We start from the raw sequence: 23,293 nt of genomic DNA on the forward strand, positions 1-23,293 counted from the left end.
TTGAACGGGTTGCAGGGGAAAATTTTACTCTTTTTTCTCAGTCTGTTTCCTAGTGCCGGTTTGATGTTCCTGCAGTTTTCACTGTAAAACCGAGTTGGATCTAGTACCTCCCCCTATATATGCATGGAGTGGAGTTTGCAACTGAAAATAAGCATTGTGTTCCCAACAAGCTAGGTGAAGGACAGCTTTCACACACACTTATCTCTCAGAACTGAGCATGTGGAGAGACGTTCGTTCATCTAGCACCAAGGGAACGGGTTACATGAGAAACTTTTACTCTGGTTTCTCAGTCTGTATCCTAGTGCCGGTTTGAATTTCCTGCAGTTTTCACTGTAAAACAGTGTTGGAGCTAGTACCTCCCCATATATATGTATGGATTGGAGTTTGCAACTGAAAAGAACTTTATTTTTCCAACAAGCTAGGTGAAGGATGGCTTTCACACACACTTTACTCTCAGAACTGAGCATGTGGAGAAACGTTCATTCACGTAGCACCAAGGTAACGGGTTGCAGGAGAAACTTTTACTCTGGTTTCTCAGTCTGTTTCCAAGTGCTGGTTTGAAGTTCTTGCAGTTTTCACTGTAAAACCGAGTTTAATCTAGTATCTCCCCCTATATATGCATGGAGTGGAGTTTGCAAATGAAAATAAGCATTGTGTTCCCAACAAGCTAGGTGAAGGACGGCTTTCAGACACACTTATCTCTCAGAACTGAGCATTTGAAGAGACGTTCGTTCATCTAGCAACAAGGGAACGGTTTGCAGGAGATACTTTTACTCTGGCTTCTCAGATTGTTTCCTAGTGCCGTTTTGAATTTCCTGCAGTTTTCTCTGTAAAACCGTGTTGGAGCTAGTACCACCCCATATATATTTATGGAGTGGAGTTGGCAACTGAAAAGAAAATTTGTGTTCCCAACAAGCTAGGTGAAGGACGGTTTTCACACATATATAACTCAGAACTGAGCATGTGGAGAGATGTTCGATCAACTAGCACCAAGGGAACGGGTTGCAGGGGAAACTTTTACTCTGGTTTCTCAGTCTGTTTCCTAGTGCCGGTTTGAAATCCCTGCAGTTTTCACAGTAAAACCGAGTTTGATCTAGTACCTCCCCCTATGTATGCATGGAGTGGAGGTTGCAACTGAAAATAAGCATTGTGTTCCCAACAAGCTAGGTGAAAGACGGCTTTCAGACACACTTATCACTCAGAACTAAGCATGTGGAGAGACTTTCGTTCATCTACCAACAAGGGAACGGGTTGCAGGAGAAACTTTTACTCTGGATTCTCAGTCTGTTTCCTAGTGCCGTTTTGAATTTCTTGCAGTTTTCCCTGTAAAAGCGATTTGGAGCTCGTACCTCCCCATATATATTTATCAAATGTTGTTTGCAACTGAAAAGATACTTTATTTTCCCAACAAGCTAAGTGAAGTACGTCTTTCACACACACTTATCTCTCAGAACTGAGCATGTGGAGAGACGTTCGTTCATCTAGCACCAAGGGAACGGGTTGCAGGAGAAACTTTTTCTCTGGGTTCTCAGTCTGTTTCCTAGTGCCGTTTTGAATTTCCTGCAGTTTTCTCTGTAAAACCGAGTTTGATCTAGTACCTCCCCCTATATATGCATGGAGTGGGGTTTGCAACTGAAAATAATCATTGTGTTCCCAACAAGCTAGGTGAAGGACGTCTTTCACACACACTTATCTCTCAGAACTGAGCATGTGGAGAGACGTTCGTTCATCTAGCACCAAGGGAACGGGTTGCAGGGAGACTTTTACTCTGGTTTCTCAGTCTGTTTCCTAGTGCCGGTTTGAATTTCCTGCAGTTTTCAATGTAAAACCGAGTTGGAGCTAGAACCTAACCATATATATTTATGGAGTGGAGTTTGCAACTGAAAAGAAACTTTCTGTTCCCAACAAGCTAGGTGAAGGACGGCTTTCACACACATTTATCTCTCAGAACTGAGCATGTGGAGAGACTTACATTCACCTAGCATCAAGGGAACTGGTTGCAGGAGAAATTTTTACTCTGGTTTCTCAGTCTGTTTCCTAGTGCCGGTTTGAAGTTCCTGCAGTTTTCACTGGAAAACCGAGTTGGTGCTATTACCTACCTATATATATGTATGGAGTGGAGTTAGCAACTGTAAAGAAACTTTGTGTTCCCAATATTCTAGGTGAAGGACGGCTTTCACACACACTTATCTCTGAGAACTGAGCATGTGGAGAGACGTTCGTTCACCTAGCACCAAGGGAACGTGTTGCAGGAGAAACATTTACTCTGGGTTCTCAGTCTGTTTCCTAGTGCGGGTTTGAATTTCCTGCAGTTTTCACTGTAAAAACGAGTTGGAGCTTGTAACTCCCCTTATATATGTATGGAGTGGAGTTTGCAACTTAAAAGAAATTTTGTGTTCCCAACAAGCTAGGTGAAGGACAGCTTTCACACACACTTATCTCTCAGAACTGAGCATGTGGAGAGACTTTCGTTCATCTAGCACAAAGGGAACAGTTTGCCGGACAAACTTTTACTCTGGTTTCTCAGTCTGTTTCCTAGTGCCGTTTTGATATTCCTACAGTTTTCACTGTAAAGCCTAGTTGGAGCTAGTACCTATCCATATATATGTATGGAGTGGAGATTGCAACTGAAAAGAAACTTTGTGTTCCCAACAAGCTAGGTGAAGGACGGCTTTCACACACACTTATCTCTCAGAACTAAGCTTGTGGAGAGACGTTCTTTCGTCTAGCACCAAGGGAATGAGTTGCAGGAGTATATATTACTCTGGTTTCTCAGTCTGTTTCCTAGTGCCGGTTTGAATTTCCTGCAGTTTTCACTTTAAAACCGAGTTGGAGATAGTACCTCCCCATATATATGTATGGAGTGGAGTTGGCAACTGAAAAGAAAATTTGTGTTCAAAACAAGATATATGAAAGACGGTTTTCACACATATATCTCTCAGAACTGAGCATGTGGAGAGACGTTCGTTCAACTAGCACCAATGGAACGGGTTGCAGGGGAAACTTTTACTCTGGTTTCTCAGTCTGTTTCCTAGTGCCGTTTTAAATTTCCTGCAGTTTTCTCTGTAAAACCGAGTTGGATCTTGTACCTCCCCCTATATATGCATGGAGTGGAGATTGCAACTGAAAATAAGAATTGTGTTCCCAACAAGATATGTGAAGGACGTCTTTCACACACACTTATCTCTCAGAACTGAGCATGTGGAGAGACGTTCGTTCATCTAGCACCAAGGGAACGGGTTGCAGGAGAAACTTTTACTCTGGTTTCTCAGTCTGTTTCCTAGTGCAGGTTTGAATTTCCTGCATTTTTCACTGTAAAACCGAGTTGGAGCTAGTACCTCCCCATATATATGTACTGATTGGAGTTTGCAACTGAAAAGAAACTTTGTGTTCCCAACAAGCTAGGTGAAGGATGGCTTTCACACACACTTATCTCTCAGAACTGAGCATGTGGAGAGAAGTTCATTCACCTAGCACCAAGGTAACGGGTGCAGGAGAAACTTTTACTCTGGTTTCTCAGTCTGTTTCCTAGTGCCGGTTTGAAATTCCTGCAGTTTTCACTGTAAAACCGTGTTTGATCTAGTAGCTATCCCTATGTATGCATGGAGTGGAGTTTGCAACTGAAAAGAAGCATTGTGTTCCCAACAAGCTAGGTGAAGGACGGCTTTCAGACACACTTATCTCTCAGAACTGAGCATGTGGAGAGACTTTCGTTCATCTAGCAACAAGGGAACGGTTTGCAGGAGAAACTTTTACTCTGGATTCTCAGTCTGTTTCCTAGTGCCGTTTTGAATTTCTTGCAGTTTTCCCTGTAAAACCAATTTGGAGCTCGTACCTCCCCATATATATTTATGGAATGTTGTTTGCAACTGAAAAGATACTTTATTTTCCCAACAAGCTAAGTGAAGTACGGCTTTCACACACACTTATCTCTCAGAACTGAGCATGTGGAGAGACTTTCATTCACCTAGCAACAAGGAAACGGGTTGCAGGAGAAACTTTTACTCTGGTTTCACAGTCTGTTTCCTAGTGCCGGTTTGAAGTTCCTGCAGTTTTTATTGGAAAACCGAGTTGGTGCTAGTACCTACCTATATATATGTATGGAGTGGGTTTGCAACTGAAAAGAAACTTTGCGTTCCCAACATTCTAGGTGAAGGACGTCTTTCACACACACTTATCTCTCAGAACTGAGCATGTGGAGAGACGTTCGTTCACCTAGCACCAAGGGAACGGGTTGCAGGGGAAACTTTTACTCTGGTTTCTCAGTCTGTTTCCTAGTGCCGGTTTGATGTTCCTGCAGTTTTCACTGTAAAACCGAGTTGGAGCTAGTACCTCCCCATATATATGTATGGAGTGGAGTTTGCAACTGAAAAGAAACTTTGTGTTCCCAAAAAGCTAGGTGAAGTACGGCTTTCACACACACTTATCTATCAGAACTGAGCATGTGGAGAGACGTTCGTTCATCTAGAACCAAGGGAACGGTTTGCAGGGGAAACTTTTACTCTGGTTTCTCAGTCTGTTTTCTAGGGCCGATTTGAATTTTCTGAATTTTTTACTGTAAAACCGAGTTGGATCTAATACCTCCCCCTATATATGCATGGAATGGAGTATGCAACTCAAAATTAGCATTGTGTTCCCAACAAGCTATGTGAAGGACGGCTTTCACACACACTTATCTCTCAGAACTGAGCATGTGGAGAGACTTTCATTCACCTAGCAACAAGGGAACGGGTTGCAGGAGAAACTTTTACTCTGGTTTCACAGTCTGTTTCCTAGTGCCGGTTTGAAGTTCCTGCAGTTTTTATTGGAAAACTGTGTTGGTGCTAGTACCTACCTATATAGATGTATGGAGTGGGTTTGCAACTGATAAGAAACTTTGTGTTCCCAACATTCTAGGTGAAGGACGGCTTTCACACACACTTATCTCTCAGAACTGAGCATGTGGAGAGACGTTCGTTCACCTAGCACCAAGGGAACGGTTTGCAGGGGAAACTTTTACTCTGGTTTCTCAGTCTGTTTCCTAGTGCCGTTTTGAATTTCCTGCAGTTTTCTCTGTAAAACCGGGTTGGATTTTGTACCTCCCCCTATATATGCATGGAGTGGGGTTTGCAACTGAAAATAAGCATTGTGTTTCCAACAAGCTAGGTAAAGGACGTCTTTCACACACACTTATCTCTCAGAACTGAGCATGTGGAGAGACGTTCGTTCATCTAGCACCAAGGGAACGGGTTGCGGGGGAAAGTTTTACTCTGTTTTCTCAGTCTGCTTCCTAGTGCTGGTTTGAAGTTCCTGCAGTTTTCACAGTAAAACTGAGTAGGATCTAGTACCTCCCCCTATATATGCATGGAGTGGAGATTGCTACTGAAAATAAGCATTGTGTTCCCAACAAGCTAGGTGAAGGACGTCTTTCACACACACTTATTTCTCAGAACTGAGCATGTGGAGAGACATTCGTTCATCTACCAACAAGGGAACTGGTTGCAGGAGAAACTTTTACTCTGGATTCTCAGTCTGTTTCCTAGTGCCGTTTTGAATTTCTTGGAGTTTTCCCTGTAAAACCGATTTGGAGCTCGTACCTCCCCATATATATTTATGAAATGTTGTTTGCAACTGAAAAGATACTTTATTTTCCCAACAAGCTAAGTGAAGTACGGCTTTCACACACACTTATCTCTCAGAACTGAGCATGTGGAGAGACGTTTGTTCACCTAGCACCAAGGGAACGTGTTGCAGGAGAAACTTTTTCTCTGGGTTCTCAGTCTGTTTCCTAGTGCCGTTTTGAATTTCCTGCATTTTTCTCTGTAAAACCGAGTTGGATCTAGTACATCCCCCTATTTATGCATGGATTGGGGTTTGCAACTGAAAATAATCATTGTGTTCCCAATAAGCTAGGTGAAGGACGTCTTTCACACACACTTATCTCTCAGAACTGAGCATGTGGAGAGACGTTCGTTCATCTAGCACCAAGGGAACGGGTTGCAGGGAGACTTTTACTCTGGTTTCTTAGTCTGTTTCCTAGTGCCTCTTTGAATTTCCTGCAGTTTTCAATGTAAAACCGAGTCGGAGCTAGAACCTAACCATATATATTTATGGAGTGGAGTTTGCAACTGAAAAGAAACTTTGTGTTCCCAACAAGCTAGGTGAAGTACGGCTTTCACACACATTTATCTCTCAGAACTGAGCATGTGGAGAGACTTACATTCACCTAGCAACAAGGGAACGGGTTGCAGGAGAAATTTTTACTCTGGTTTCTCAGTCTGTTTCCTAGTGCCGTTTTGAAGTTCCTGCAGTTTTCACTGGAAAACCGAGTTGGTGCTATTACCTACCTATATATATGTATGGAGTGGAGTTAGCAACTGAAAAGAAACTTTGTGTTCCCAATATTCTAGGTGAAGGACGGCTTTCACACACACTTATCTCTGAGAACAGAGCATGTGGAGAGACGTTCGTTCACCTAGCACCAAGGGAACGGGTTGCAGGAGAAACATTTACTCTGGGTTCTCAGTCTGTTTCCTAGTGCGGGTTTGAATATCCTGCAGTTTTCACTGTAAAGCCTAGTTGGAGCTAGTACCTATCCATATATATGTATGGAGTGGAGTTGGCAACTGAAAAGAAAATTTGTGTTCAAAACAAGATATATGAAACACGGTTTTCACACATATATCTCTCAGAACTGAGCATGTGGAGAGACGTTCATTCAACTAGCACCAATGGAACGGGTTGCAGGGGAAACTTTTACTCTGGTTTCTCAGTCTGTTTCCTAGTGCCGTTTTAAATTTCCTGCAGTTTTCTCTGTAAAACCGAGTTGGATCTAGTACCTCCCCCTATATATGCATGGAGTGGGGATTGCAACTGAAAATAAGCATTGTGTTCCCAACAAGCTATGTGAAGGACGTCTTTCACACACACTTATCTCTCAGAACTGAGCATGTGGGGAGACGTTCGTTCATCTAGCACCAAGGGAACGGGTTGCAGGAGAAAATTTTACTCTGGTTTCTCAGTCTGTTTCCTAGTGCCGGTTTGAATTTCCTGCATTTTTCACTGTAAAACCGAGTTGGAGCTAGTAGCTCCCCATATATATGTATGGTTTGGAGTTTGCAACTGAAAAGAAACTTTGTGTTCGCAACAAGCTAGGTGAATGATGGCGTTCACACACACATATCTCTCAGAACTGAGCATGTGGAGAGACGTTCATTCACCTAGCACCAAGGTAACGGGTGCAGGAGAAACTTTTACTCTGGTTTCTCAGTCTGTTTCCTAGTGTTGGTTTGAAATTCCTGCAGTTTTCACTGTAAAACCGAGTTTGATCTAGTACCTCCCCCTATGTATGCATGGAGTGGAGTTTGCAACTGAAAATAAGCATTGTGTTCCCAACAAGCTAGGTGAAGGACGGCTTTCAGACACACTTATCTCTCAGAACTGAGCATGTGGAGAGACTTTCGTTCATCTAGCAACAAGGGAACGGTTTGCAGGAGAAAATTTTACTCTGGATTCTCAGTCTGTTTCCTAGTGCCGTTTTGAATTTCTTGCAGTTTTCCCTGTAAAACCGATTTGGAGCTCGTACCTCCCCATATATATTTATGGAATTTGTTTGCAACTGAAAAGATACTTTATTTTCCCAACAAGCTAAGTGAAGTACGGCTTTTACACACACTTATCTCTCAGAACTGAGCATGTGGAGAGACTTTCATTCACCTAGCAACAAGGGAACGGGTTGCAGGAGAAACTTTTACTCTGGTTTCTCAGTCTGTTTCCTAGAGCCGGTTTGAAGTTCCTGCATTTTTCATTGGAAAACCGACTTGGTGCTAGTACCTACCTATATATATGCATGGAGTGGGGTTTGCAACTGAAAATAAGCATTGTGTTCCCAACAAGCTAGGTGAAGGACGTCTTTCACACACACTTATCTCTCAGAACTGAGCATGTGGAGAGACGTTCGTTCATCTAGCACCAAGGGAACGGGTTGCAGGGAGACTTTTACTCTGGTTTCTCAGTCTGTTTCCTAGTGCCATTTGAATTTCCTGCAGTTTTCAATGTAAAACCGAGTTGGAGCTAGTACCTACCCATATATATTTATGGAGTGGAGTTTGCAACTGAAAAGATACTTTATTTTCCCAACAAGCTAGGTGAAGGACGGCTTCCACACACACTTATCTCTCAGAACTGAGCATGTGGAGAGACTTTCATTCACCTAGCACCAAGGGAACGGGTTGCGGGGGAAAGTTTTACTCTGGTTTCTCAGTCTGTTTCCTAGTGCCGGTTTGAAGTTCCTGCAGTTTTCACAGTAAAACTGAGTAGGATCTAGTACCTCCCCCTATATATGCATGGGGTGGAGTTTGCAACTGAAAAGAAAACTTGTGTTCCCAACAAGCTAGGTAAAGTACGGCCTTCACACACACTTATCTCTCAGAACTAAGCTTGTGGAGAGAATTTCATTCATCTAGCACCAAGAAAAAGAATGCAGGAGAAAATTTTACTCTGGTATCTCAGCCTGATTCCTAGTGCCGTTTTGAATTTCCTGCAGTTTTCACTGTAAAACCGTGTTGGAGCTACTTCCTCCCCATATATATATATGGAGTGGAGTTTGCAACTGACAAGAAATTTTGTGTTCCCAACAAGCTAAGTGAAGGACGGCTTTCACACACACATATCACTCAGAACCTAGCATGTGGAGAGAAGTTCGTTCATCTAGAACAAAGGGAACGGGTTGCAGGAGAAACTATTACTCTGGTTTCTCAGTCTGTTTCCTAGTGCCGGTTTGATGTTCCTGCAGTTTTCACTGTAAAACCGAGTTGGAGCTAGTACCTCCCCATATATATGTATGGAGTGGAGTTTGCAACTGAAAAGAAACTTTGTGTTCCCAAAAAGCTAGGTGAAGAACGGCTTTCATACACACTTATCTATCAGAACTGAGCATGTGGAGAGACGTTCGTTCATCTAGAACCAAGGGAACGGTTTGCAGGGGAAACTTTTACTGTGGTTTCTCAGTCTGTTTTCTAGGGCCGATTTGAATTTTCTGAATTTTTCACTGTAAAACCGAGTTGGATCTAATACCTCCCCCTATATATGCATGGAATGGAGTATGCAACTCAAAATTAGCATTGTGTTCCCAACAAGCTATGTGAAGGACGGCTTTCACACACACTTATCTCTCAGAACTGAGCATGTGGAGAGACGTTCGTTCATCTAGCAACAAGGGAACGGGTTGCAGGGGAAAGGTTTACTCTGGTTTCTCAGTCTGTTTCCTAGTGCCGGTTTGAAGTTCCTGCATTTTTCACTGTAAAACCGAGTTGGATTTCGAACCTACCCCTATATATGCAAGGAATGGAGATTGCAACTGAAAATAAACATTGTGTTCCCATCAAGCTAGGTGAATGACGGCTTTCACACACAATTATCTCTCAGAACTGAGCATGTGGGAGACGTTCGTTCATCTAGCACCAAGGGAACGGGTTGCAGGAGAAACTTTTACTCTGGTCTCTCAGTCTGTTTCTTGTGCCGTTTTGATGTTCCTGCAGTTTTCATTGTAAAACCGAGTTTGAGCTAGTACCTCCCCAAATATATTTATGGAGTGGAGTTTGCAACTGAAAAGAAACTTTGTGTTCCCAACATTTTAGGTGAAGTTCGGCTTTCACACACACTTATCTCTCAGAACTGAGCATGTGGAGAGACGTTCGTTCATCTAGCACCAAGGGAACGGGTTGCTGGAGAAACTTTTACTCTGGATTCTCAGCCTGTTTCCTAGTGCCGGTTTGAATTTCCTGCAGTTTTCACTGTAAAACCGAGTAGGATCTAGTACCTCCCCCTATATATGCATGGGGTGGAGTTTGCAACTGAAAAGAAAACTTGTGTTCCCAACAAGCTAGGTGAAGGACGGCTTTCACACACACTTATCTCTCAGAACTAATCTTGTGGAGAGACTTTCGTTCATCTAGCACCAAGAAAAAGAATGCAGGAGAAACTTTTACTCTGGATTCTCAGTCTGTTTCCTAGTGCCGGTTTGAAGTTCCTGCAGTTTTCACTGTAAAACAGAGTTGGAGCAAGTACCTACCCAAATAAATGTATGGAGTGGAGTTTGCAACTAAAAAGAAACTTTGTGTTCCCAACAAGCTAGTTGAAGGACGGCTTTCACACACAATTATCTCTCAGAACTGAGCATATGGAGAGACGTTCGTTCATCTAGCACAAAGGGAACGGGTTGCAGGAGAAACTTTTACTCTGGTTTCTCAGTCTGTTTTCTAGTGCCGGTTTGAATTTTCTGAAGTTTTCACTGTAAAACCGAGTTGGATCTACTACCTCCCCCTATATATGCATGGTGTGGAGTATGCAACTGAAAATAAGCATTGTGTTCTCAACAAGCTAGGTGAAGGACGGCTTTCACACAGACTTATCTCTCAGAACTGAACATGTGGAGAGACTTTCGTTCATCTACCAAAAACGGAGCGGGTTGCAGGGGAAACTTTTACTCTGGTTTCTCAGTCTGTTTCCTAGTGCCGGTTTGATGTTCCTGCAGTTTTCACTGTAAAACAGTTTTGGAGCTAGTACCTCCCCATATATATGTATGGAGTGGAGTTTGCAACTTAAAAGAAATTATGTGTTCCCAACAAGCTAGGTGAAGGACAGCTTTCACACACACTTATTTCTCAGAACTGAGCATTTGGAGATACGTTCGTTCATCTAGCACAAAGGGAACTAGTTGCAGGAGAAACTTTTACTCTGGTTTCTCAGTCTGTTTCCTAGTGCCGTTTTGATGTTCCTGCAGTTTTCACTGTAAAACCGAGTTGGAGCTAGTACCTCCCCATATATATATATGGAGTGGAGTTGGCAACTGAAAAGAAAATTTGTGTTCCCAACAAGCTAGGTGAAGGACGGCTTTCACACACACTTATCTCTCAGAACTAAGCTTGTGAAGAGACATTCGTTCATCTAGCAGCAAGGGAGTGAGTTGCAGGAGTAACTGTTACTCTGGTTTCTCAGTCTGTTTCCTAGTGCCGCTTTTAAATTCCTGCAGTTTTCACTGTAAAACCGAGTTGGAGCTTGTACCTACCCATATATATTTATGGAGTGGAGTTTGCAACTGAAAAGAAAATTTGTGTTCCCAACAAGCTTGGTGTAGAACAGTTTTCACACATATATCTCTCAGAACTGAGCATGTGTACAGACGTTCGTTCAACTAGCACCAACGGAACGGGTTGCAGGAGAAACTTTTACTCTGGTTTCTCAGTCTGTTTCCTAGTGCCGGTTTGATGTTCCTGCAGTTTTCACTGTAAAACAGTTTTGGAGCTAGTACCTCCCCATATATATGTATGGAGTGGAGTTTGCAACTTAAAAGAAATTATGTGTTCCCAACAAGCTAGGTGAAGGACAGCTTTCACACACACTTATTTCTCAGAACTGAGCATTTGGAGATACGTTCGTTGATCTAGCACAAAGGGAACTCGTTGCAGGAGAAACTTTTACTCTGGTTTCTCAGTCTGTTTCCTAGTGCCGTTTTGATGTTCCTGCAGTTTTCACTGTAAAACCGAGTTGGAGCTAGTACCTCCCCATATATATTTATGGAATTTGTTTGCAACTGAAAAGATACTTTATTTTCCCAACAAGCTAAGTGAAGTACGGCTTTTACACACACTTATCTCTCAGAACTGAGCATGTGGAGAGACTTTCATTCACCTAGCAACAAGGGAACGGGTTGCAGGAGAAACTTTTACTCTGGTTTCTCAGTCTGTTTCCTAGAGCCGGTTTGAAGTTCCTGCATTTTTCATTGGAAAACCGACTTGGTGCTAGTACCTACCTATATATATGCATGGAGTGGGGTTTGCAACTGAAAATAAGCATTGTGTTCCCAACAAGCTAGGTGAAGGACGTCTTTCACACACACTTATCTCTCAGAACTGAGCATGTGGAGAGACGTTCGTTCATCTAGCACCAAGGGAACGGGTTGCAGGGAGACTTTTACTCTGGTTTCTCAGTCTGTTTCCTAGTGCCATTTGAATTTCCTGCAGTTTTCAATGTAAAACCGAGTTGGAGCTAGTACCTACCCATATATATTTATGGAGTGGAGTTTGCAACTGAAAAGATACTTTATTTTCCCAACAAGCTAGGTGAAGGACGGCTTCCACACACACTTATCTCTCAGAACTGAGCATGTGGAGAGACTTTCATTCACCTAGCACCAAGGGAACGGGTTGCGGGGGAAAGTTTTACTCTGGTTTCTCAGTCTGTTTCCTAGTGCCGGTTTGAAGTTCCTGCAGTTTTCACAGTAAAACTGAGTAGGATCTAGTACCTCCCCCTATATATGCATGGGGTGGAGTTTGCAACTGAAAAGAAAACTTGTGTTCCCAACAAGCTAGGTAAAGTACGGCCTTCACACACACTTATCTCTCAGAACTAAGCTTGTGGAGAGAATTTCATTCATCTAGCACCAAGAAAAAGAATGCAGGAGAAAATTTTACTCTGGTATCTCAGCCTGATTCCTAGTGCCGTTTTGAATTTCCTGCAGTTTTCACTGTAAAACCGTGTTGGAGCTACTTCCTCCCCATATATATATATGGAGTGGAGTTTGCAACTGACAAGAAATTTTGTGTTCCCAACAAGCTAAGTGAAGGACGGCTTTCACACACACATATCACTCAGAACCTAGCATGTGGAGAGAAGTTCGTTCATCTAGAACAAAGGGAACGGGTTGCAGGAGAAACTATTACTCTGGTTTCTCAGTCTGTTTCCTAGTGCCGGTTTGATGTTCCTGCAGTTTTCACTGTAAAACCGAGTTGGAGCTAGTACCTCCCCATATATATGTATGGAGTGGAGTTTGCAACTGAAAAGAAACTTTGTGTTCCCAAAAAGCTAGGTGAAGAACGGCTTTCATACACACTTATCTATCAGAACTGAGCATGTGGAGAGACGTTCGTTCATCTAGAACCAAGGGAACGGTTTGCAGGGGAAACTTTTACTGTGGTTTCTCAGTCTGTTTTCTAGGGCCGATTTGAATTTTCTGAATTTTTCACTGTAAAACCGAGTTGGATCTAATACCTCCCCCTATATATGCATGGAATGGGGTATGCAACTCAAAATTAGCATTGTGTTCCCAACAAGCTATGTGAAGGACGGCTTTCACACACACTTATCTCTCAGAACTGAGCATGTGGAGAGACGTTCGTTCATCTAGCAACAAGGGAACGGGTTGCAGGGGAAAGGTTTACTCTGGTTTCTCAGTCTGTTTCCTAGTGCCGGTTTGAAGTTCCTGCATTTTTCACTGTAAAACCGAGTTGGATTTCTAACCTACCCCTATATATGCAAGGAATGGAGATTGCAACTGAAAATAAACATTGTGTTCCCATCAAGCTAGGTGAATGACGGCTTTCACACACAATTATCTCTCAGAACTGAGCATGTGGGAGACGTTCGTTCATCTAGCACCAAGGGAACGGGTTGCAGGAGAAACTTTTACTCTGGTCTCTCAGTCTGTTTCTTGTGCCGTTTTGATGTTCCTGCAGTTTTCATTGTAAAACCGAGTTTGAGCTAGTACCTCCCCAAATATATTTATGGAGTGGAGTTTGCAACTGAAAAGAAACTTTGTGTTCCCAACATTTTAGGTGAAGTTCGGCTTTCACACACACTTATCTCTCAGAACTGAGCATGTGGAGAGACGTTCGTTCATCTAGCACCAAGGGAACGGGTTGCTGGAGAAACTTTTACTCTGGATTCTCAGCCTGTTTCCTAGTGCCGGTTTGAATTTCCTGCAGTTTTCACTGTAAAACCGAGTAGGATCTAGTACCTCCCCCTATATATGCATGGGGTGGAGTTTGCAACTGAAAAGAAAACTTGTGTTCCCAACAAGCTAGGTGAAGGACGGCTTTCACACACACTTATCTCTCAGAACTAATCTTGTGGAGAGACTTTCGTTCATCTAGCACCAAGAAAAAGAATGCAGGAGAAACTTTTACTCTGGATTCTCAGTCTGTTTCCTAGTGCCGGTTTGAAGTTCCTGCAGTTTTCACTGTAAAACAGAGTTGGAGCAAGTACCTACCCAAATAAATGTATGGAGTGGAGTTTGCAACTAAAAAGAAACTTTGTGTTCCCAACAAGCTAGTTGAAGGACGGCTTTCACACACAATTATCTCTCAGAACTGAGCATATGGAGAGACGTTCGTTCATCTAGCACAAAGGGAACGGGTTGCAGGAGAAACTTTTACTCTGGTTTCTCAGTCTGTTTTCTAGTGCCGGTTTGAATTTTCTGAAGTTTTCACTGTAAAACCGAGTTGGATCTACTACCTCCCCCTATATATGCATGGTGTGGAGTATGCAACTGAAAATAAGCATTGTGTTCTCAACAAGCTAGGTGAAGGACGGCTTTCACACAGACTTATCTCTCAGAACTGAACATGTGGAGAGACTTTCGTTCATCTACCAAAAACGGAGCGGGTTGCGGGGGAAACTTTTACTCTGGTTTCTCAGTCTGTTTCCTAGTGCCGGTTTGATGTTCCTGCAGTTTTCACTGTAAAACAGTTTTGGAGCTAGTACCTCCCCATATATATGTATGGAGTGGAGTTTGCAACTTAAAAGAAATTATGTGTTCCCAACAAGCTAGGTGAAGGACAGCTTTCACACACACTTATTTCTCAGAACTGAGCATTTGGAGATACGTTCGTTCATCTAGCACAAAGGGAACTCGTTGCAGGAGAAACTTTTACTCTGGTTTCTCAGTCTGTTTCCTAGTGCCGTTTTGATGTTCCTGCAGTTTTCACTGTAAAACCGAGTTGGAGCTAGTACCTCCCCATATATATATATGGAGTGGAGTTGGCAACTGAAAAGAAAATTTGTGTTCCCAACAAGCTAGGTGAAGGACGGCTTTCACACACACTTATCTCTCAGAACTAAGCTTGTGAAGAGACATTCGTTCATCTAGCAGCAAGGGAGTGAGTTGCAGGAGTAACTGTTACTCTGGTTTCTCAGTCTGTTTCCTAGTGCCGCTTTTAAATTCCTGCAGTTTTCACTGTAAAACCGAGTTGGAGCTTGTACCTACCCATATATATTTATGGAGTGGAGTTTGCAACTGAAAAGAAAATTTGTGTTCCCAACAAGCTTGGTGTAGAACAGTTTTCACACATATATCTCTCAGAACTGAGCATGTGTACAGACGTTCGTTCAACTAGCACCAACGGAACGGGTTGCAGGAGAAACTTTTACTCTGGTTTCTCAGTCTGTTTCCTAGTGACGGTTTGAATTTCCTGCAGTTTTCACTGTAAAAGCGAGTTGGATCTAGTACCTCCCCCTATATATTCATGGATTGTATTTTGCAACTGAAAATAAGCATTGTGTTCCCAACAAGCTATGTGAAGGACGGCTTTCACACACAATTATCTCTCAGAATTGAGCATGTGGAGAGACGTTCATTCACCTAGCACCATGGTAACGGTTTGCAGGGGAAACTTTTACTCTGGTCTCTCAGTTTGTTACCTAGTGCCGTTTTGAAGTTCCTGCAGTTTTCACTTTAAAACCGATATGGTGCTAGTACCTCCGCATATATATTTATAGAGTGGATTTTGCAACTGAAAAGAAAGTTTGTGTTCTCCACATTCAAGTTGAAGGACGGTTTTCACACATATATCTCTCAGAACTGAGCATGTGGAGAGACGATCGTTCAACTAACACCAAAGGAAAGGGTTGCAGGAGAAACTTTTACTCTGGAATCTCAGTCTGTTTCCTAGTGCCGGTTTGAATTTCCTGCACTTTTCACAGTAAAACCGAGTAGGATATTGTACCTCCCCCTATATAAGCATGCGTTGGAGTATGGACCTGAATAGAAAACTTGTGTTCCCAACAAGCTAGGTCAAGTACGGCTTTCACACACACTTATCTCTCAGAACAAAGCTTGTGGAGAGATTTTCATTCATCTAGCACCAAGAAAAAGAATGCAGGAGAAAATTTTACTCTGGTATCTCAGCCTGTTTCCTAGTGCCTTTTTGAATTTCCTTCAGTTTTCACTGTAAAACCGTGTTGGAGCTACTACCTCCCCATATATATATATGGAGTGGAGTTTGCAACTGAAAAGAAATTTTGTGTTCCCAACAAGCTAGGTGAAGGACGGCTTTCACACACACTTATCACTCAGAACTGAGCATGTGGAGAGACGTTCGTTCATCTAGCACAAAGGGAACGGGTTGCAGGAGAAACTATTACTCTGGTTTCTCAGTCTGTTTCCTAGTTCCGGTTTGATGTTCCTGAAGTTTTCACTGTAAAACCGAGTTGGAGCTAGTACCTCCCCATATATATGTATGGAGTGGAGTTTGCAACTGAAAAGAAACTTGGTGTTCCCAAAAAGCTAAGTGAAGTACGGCTTTCACACACACTTATCTATCAGAACTGAGCTTGTGGAGAGACGTTCGTTCATCTAGAACCAAGGGAACGGTTTGCTGGAGATACTTTTACTCTGGATTCTCAGACTGTTTTCTAGGGCCGATATGAATTTTCTGAAGTTTTCACTGTAAAACCGAGTTGGATCTAATACCTCTACCTATATATGCATGGAATGGAGTATGCAACTCAAAATAAGCATTGTGTTCCCAACAAGCTATGTGAAGGACGGCTTTCACACACACTTATCTCTCAGAACTGAGCATGTGGAGAGACGTTCGTTCATCTAGCACCAAGGGAACGGGTTGCAGGGGAAACTTTTACTCTGGTTTCTCAGTCTGTTTCCTAGTGCCGTTTTGATGTTCCTGCATTTTTCACTGTAAAACCGAGTTGGAGCTAGTACCTCCCCGTATAAATATATGGAGTGGAGTTGGCAACTGAGAAGAAAATTTGTGTTCCCAACAAGCTAGGTGAAGGACGGCTTTCACACACACTTATCTCTCAGAACTATGCTTGTGAAAAGACTTTCGTTCATCTAGCAGCAAGGGAGTGGTTTGCAGGAGTAACTGTTACTCTGGTTTCTCAGTCTGTTTCCTAGTGCCGGTTTTAAGTTCCTGCAGTTTTCACTGTAAAACCGAGTTGGAGCTTGTACCTACCCATATATATTTATTGAGTGGAGTTTGCAACTGAAAAGAAGCTTTGTGTTCCCCACATTCTAGTTGAAGGATGGTTTTCACACATATATCTCTCAGAACTGAGCATGTGGAGAGACGTCCGTTCAACTAGCACCAAAGAAAAGGTTGCAGGAGAAACTTTTACTCTGGATTCTCAGTCTGTTTCCTAGTGCCGGTTTGAATTTCCTGCAGTTTTCACTGTAAAACCGAGTAGGATCTAGTACCTCCCCCTATATATGCATGGGTTGGAGTTTGCAACTGAAAAGAAAACTTGTGTTCCCAACAAGCTAGGTGAAGGACGACTTTCACACACACTTATCTCTCAGAACTAAGCTTGTGGAGAGACTTTCGTTCATCTAGAACCAAGGGAACGGTTTGCAGGGGAAACTTTTACTCTGGTTTCTCAGTCTGTTTTCTAGGGCCGATTTGAATTTTCTGAATTTTTCACTGTAAAACCGAGTTGGATCTAATACCTCCCCCTATATATGCATGGAATGGAGTATGCAACTCAAAATTAGCATTGTGTTCCCAACAAGCTATGTGAAGGACGGCTTTCACACACACTTATCTCTCAGAACTGAGCATGTGGAGAGACTTTCATTCACCTAGCAACAAGGGAACGGGTTGCAGGAGAAACTTTTACTCTGGTTTCACAGTCTGTTTCCTAGTGCCGGTTTGAAGTTCCTGCAGTTTTTATTGGAAAACCGAGTTGGTGCTAGTACCTACCTATATATATGTATGGAGTGGGTTTGCAACTGATAAGAAACTTTGTGTTCCCAACATTCTAGGTGAAGGACGGCTTTCACACACACTTATCTCTCAGAACTGAGCATGTGGAGAGACGTTCGTTCACCTAGCACCAAGGGAAAGGTTTGCAGGGGAAACTTTTACTCTGGTTTCTCAGTCTGTTTCCTAGTGCCGTTTTGAATTTCCTGCAGTTTTCTCTGTAAAACCGGGTTGGATCTTGTACCTCCCCCTATATATGCATGGAGTGGGGTTTGCAACTGAAAATAAGCACTGTGTTTCCAACAAGCAAGTTGAAGGACGTCTTTCACACACACTTATCTCTCAGAACTGAGCATGTGGAGAGACGTTCGTTCATCTAGCACCAAGGGAACGGGTTGCGGGGGAAAGTTTTATTCTGTTTTCTCAGTCTGTTTCCTAGTGCTGGTTTGAAGTTCCTGCAGTTTTCACAGTAAAACTGAGTAGGATCTAGTACCTCCCCCTATATATGCATGGGGTGGAGTTTGCAACTGAAAAGAAAACTTGTGTTCCCAACAAGCTAGGTGAAGTACGGCTTTCACACACACTTATCTCTCAGAACTAAGCTTGTGGAGAGAATTTCATTCATCTAGCACCAAGAAAAAGAATGCTGGAGAAAATTTTACTCTGGTATCTCAGCCTGTTTCCTAGTGCCGTTTTGAATTTCCTGCAGTTTTCACTGTAAAACCGTGTTGGAGCTACTACCTCCCCATATATATATATGGCGTGGAGTTTGCAACTGACAAGAAATTTTGTGTTCCAAACAAGCTAGGTGAAGGACGGCTTTCACACACACATATCACTGAGAACTGAGCATGCGGAGAGAAGTTCGTTCATCTAGAACAAAGGGAACGGGTTGCAGGAAAATCTATTACTCTGGTTTCTCAGTCTGTTTCCTAGTGCCGGTTTGATGTTCCTGCAGTTTTCACTGTAAAACCGTGTTGGAGCTAGTACCTCCCCATATATATGTATGGAGTGGAGTTTGCAACTGAAAAGAAACTTTGTGTTCCCAAAAAGCTAGGTGAAGTACGGCTTTCACACACAATTATCTATCAGAACTGAGCATGTGGAGAGACGTTCGTTCATCTAGAACCAAGGGAACGGTTTGCAGGGGAAACATTTACTCTGGTTTCTCAGTCTGTTTTCTAGGGCCGATTTGAATTTTCTGAATTTTTCACTGTAAAACCGAGTTGGATCTAATACCTCCCCCTATATATGCATGGAATGGAGTATGCAACTCAAAATAAGCATTGTGTTCCCAACAAGATATGTGAAGGACGGCTTTCACACACACTTATCTCTCAGAACTGAGCATGTGGAGACACGTTCGTTCATCTAGCAACAAGGGAACGGGTTGCAGGGGAAAGGTTTACTCTGGTTTCTCAGTCTGTTTCCTAGTGCCGGTTTGAAGTTCCTGCATTTTTCACTGTAAAACCGAATTGGATCTCGAACCTACCCCTATATATGCAAGGAATGGAGATTGCATCTGAAAGTAAACATTGTGTTCCCATCAAGCTAGGTGAATGACGGCTTTCACACACACTTTTCACTCAGAACTGAGCATGTGGGAGACGTTCGTTCATCTAGCACCAAGGGAACGGGTTGCAGGAGAAACTTTTACTCTGGTTTCTCAGTCTGTTTCCTAGTGCCGTTTTGATGTTCCTGCAGTTTTCATTGTAAAACCGAGTTTGAGCTAGTACCTCCCCAAGTATATTTATGGAGTGGAGTTTGCAAGTGAAAAGGAACTTTGTGTTCCCAACAAGCTAGGTGAAGTACGGCTTTCAAACACACTTGTCTCTCAGAACTGAGCATGTGGAGAGACTTTCGTTCATCTAGCACAAAGGGAACGGGTTGCAGGGAAACTTTTTCTCTGGTTTCTCAGTCTGTTTCCTAGTGCCGTTTTGATGTTCCTGCAGTTTTCACTGTAAAACCGTGTCGGAGCTAGTACCTCCCCATATATATGTATGGAGTGTAGTTTGCAAATGAAAAGAAAACTTGTGTTCCCAACTAGCTTGTTGAAGGACGGATTTCACACACACTTATATCTCAGAAGTAAGCTTGTGGTGATACTTTCGTTCATCTAGCACCAAGGGAACGGGTTGCAGGAGAAACTTTTACTCTGGATTCTCAGTCTGTTTCCTAGTGCCGGTTTGAAGTTCCTGCAGTTTTCACTGTAAAACAGAGTTGGAGCAAGTACCTACCCAAATAAATGTATGGAGTGGAGTTTGCAACTATAAAGAAACTTTGTGTTCCCAACAAGCTAGTTGAAGGACGGCTTTCACACACAATTATCTCTCAGAACTGAGCATATGGAGAGACGTTCGTTGATCTAGCACCAAGTGAACGGGTTGCAGGAGAAACTTTTACTCTGGTTTCTCAGTCTGTTTTCTAGTGCCGGTTTGAATTTTCTGAAGTTTTCACTTTAAAACCGAGTTGGATCTACTACCTCCCCCTATATATGCATGGTGTGGAGTATGCAACTGAAAATAAGCATTGTGTTCTCAACAAGCTAGGTGAAGGACGGCTTTCACACAGACTTATCTCTCAGAACTGAACATGTGGAGAGACTTTCGTTCATCTACCAAAAACGGAGCGGGTTGCAGGGGGAACTTTTACTCTGGTTTCTCAGTCTGTTTCCTAGTGCCGGTTTGATGTTCCTGCAGTTTTCACTGTAAAACAGTTTTGGAGCTAGTACCTCCCCATATATTTGTATGGAGTGGAGTTTGCAACTTAAAAGAAATTATGTGTTCCCAACAAGCTAGGTGAAGGACAGCTTTCACACACACTTATTTCTCAGAACTGAGCATTTGGAGATACGTTCGTTCATCTAGCACAAAGGGAACTCGTTGCAGGAGAAACTTTTACTCTGGTTTCTCAGTCTGTTTCCTAGTGCCGTTTTGATGTTCCTGCAGTTTTCACTGTAAAACCGAGTTGGAGCTAGTACCTCCCCATATATATATATGGAGTGGAGTTGGCAACTGAAAAGAAAATTTGTGTTCCCAACAAGCTAGGTGAAGGACGGCTTTCACACACACTTATCTCTCAGAACTAAGCTTGTGAAGAGACATTCGTTCATCTAGCAGCAAGGGAGTGAGTTGCAGGAGTAACTGTTACTCTGGTTTCTCAGTCTGTTTCCTAGTGCCGCTTTTAAATTCCTGCAGTTTTCACTGTAAAACCGAGTTGGAGCTTGTACCTACCCATATATATTTATGGAGTGGAGTTTGCAACTGAAAAGAAAATTTGTGTTCCCAACAAGCTTGGTGTAGAACAGTTTTCACACATATATCTCTCAGAACTGAGCATGTGTACAGACGTTCGTTCAACTAGCACCAACGGAACGGGTTGCAGGAGAAACTTTTACTCTGGTTTCTCAGTCTGTTTCCTAGTGACGGCTTGAATTTCCTGCAGTTTTCACTGTAAAAGCGAGTTGGATCTAGTACCTCCCCCTATATATTCATGGATTGTATTTTGCAACTGAAAATAAGCATTGTGTTCCCAACAAGCTATGTGAAGGACGGCTTTCACACACAATTATCTCTCAGAATTGAGCATGTGGAGAGACGTTCATTCACCTAGCACCATGGTAACGGTTTGCAGGGGAAACTTTTACTCTGGTCTCTCAGTTTGTTACCTAGTGCCGTTTTGAAGTTCCTGCAGTTTTCACTTTAAAACCGATATGGTGCTAGTACCTCCGCATATATATTTATAGAGTGGATTTTGCAACTGAAAAGAAAGTTTGTGTTCTCCACATTCAAGTTGAAGGACGGTTTTCACACATATATCTCTCAGAACTGAGCATGTGGAGAGACGATCGTTCAACTAACACCAAAGGAAAGGGTTGCAGGAGAAACTTTTACTCTGGAATCTCAGTCTGTTTCCTAGTGCCGGTTTGAATTTCCTGCAGTTTTCACAGTAAAACCGAGTAGGATATAGTACCTCCCCCTATATAAGCATGCGTTGGAGTATGGACCTGAATAGAAAACTTGTGTTCCCAACAAGCTAGGTCAAGTACGGCTTTCACACACACTTATCTCTCAGAACAAAGCTTGTGGAGAGATTTTCATTCATCTAGCACCAAGAAAAAGAATGCAGGAGAAAATTTTACTCTGGTATCTCAGCCTGTTTCCTAGTGCCTTTTTGAATTTCCTTCAGTTTTCACTGTAAAACCGTGTTGGAGCTACTACCTCCCCATATATATATATGGAGTGGAGTTTGCAACTGAAAAGAAATTTTGTGTTCCCAACAAGCTAGGTGAAGGACGGCTTTCACACACACTTATCACTCAGAACTGAGCATGTGGAGAGACGTTCGTTCATCTAGCACAAAGGGAACGGGTTGCAGGAGAAACTATTACTCTGGTTTCTCAGTCTGTTTCCTAGTTCCGGTTTGATGTTCCTGAAGTTTTCACTGTAAAACCGAGTTGGAGCTAGTACCTCCCCATATATATGTATGGAGTGGAGTTTGCAACTGAAAAGAAACTTGGTGTTCCCAAAAAGCTAAGTGAAGTACGGCTTTCACACACACTTATCTATCAGAACTGAGCTTGTGGAGAGACGTTCGTTCATCTAGAACCAAGGGAACGGTTTGCTGGAGATACTTTTACTCTGGATTCTCAGACTGTTTTCTAGGGCCGATATGAATTTTCTGAAGTTTTCACTGTAAAACCGAGTTGGATCTAATACCTCTACCTATATATGCATGGAATGGAGTATGCAACTCAAAATAAGCATTGTGTTCCCAACAAGCTATGTGAAGGACGGCTTTCACACACACTTATCTCTCAGAACTGAGCATGTGGAGAGACGTTCGTTCATCTAGCACCAAGGGAACGGGTTGCAGGGGAAACTTTTACTCTGGTTTCTCAGTCTGTTTCCTAGTGCCGTTTTGATGTTCCTGCATTTTTCACTGTAAAACCGAGTTGGAGCTAGTACCTCCCCGTATAAATATATGGAGTGGAGTTGGCAACTGAGAAGAAAATTTGTGTTCCCAACAAGCTAGGTGAAGGACGGCTTTCACACACACTTATCTCTCAGAACTATGCTTGTGAAAAGACTTTCGTTCATCTAGCAGCAAGGGAGTGGTTTGCAGGAGTAACTGTTACTCTGGTTTCTCAGTCTGTTTCCTAGTGCCGGTTTTAAGTTCCTGCAGTTTTCACTGTAAAACCGAGTTGGAGCTTGTACCTACCCATATATATTTATTGAGTGGAGTTTGCAACTGAAAAGAAACTTTGTGTTCCCCATATTCTAGTTGAAGGATGGTTTTCACACATATATCTCTCAGAACTGAGCATGTGGAGAGACGTCCGTTCAACTAGCACCAAAGAAAAGGTTGCAGGAGAAACTTTTACTCTGGATTCTCAGTCTGTTTCCTAGTGCCGGTTTGAATTTCCTGCAGTTTTCACTGTAAAACCGAGTAGGATCTAGTACCTCCCCCTATATATGCATGGGTTGGAGTTTGCAACTGAAAAGAAAACTTGTGTTCCCAACAAGCTAGGTGAAGGACGA

The sequence above is a fragment of the Camelus bactrianus genome, unplaced genomic scaffold, assembly GCF_048773025.1.
Source record: "Camelus bactrianus isolate YW-2024 breed Bactrian camel unplaced genomic scaffold, ASM4877302v1 HiC_scaffold_41, whole genome shotgun sequence".
Classification (NCBI taxonomy): Eukaryota; Metazoa; Chordata; class Mammalia; order Artiodactyla; family Camelidae; genus Camelus; species Camelus bactrianus.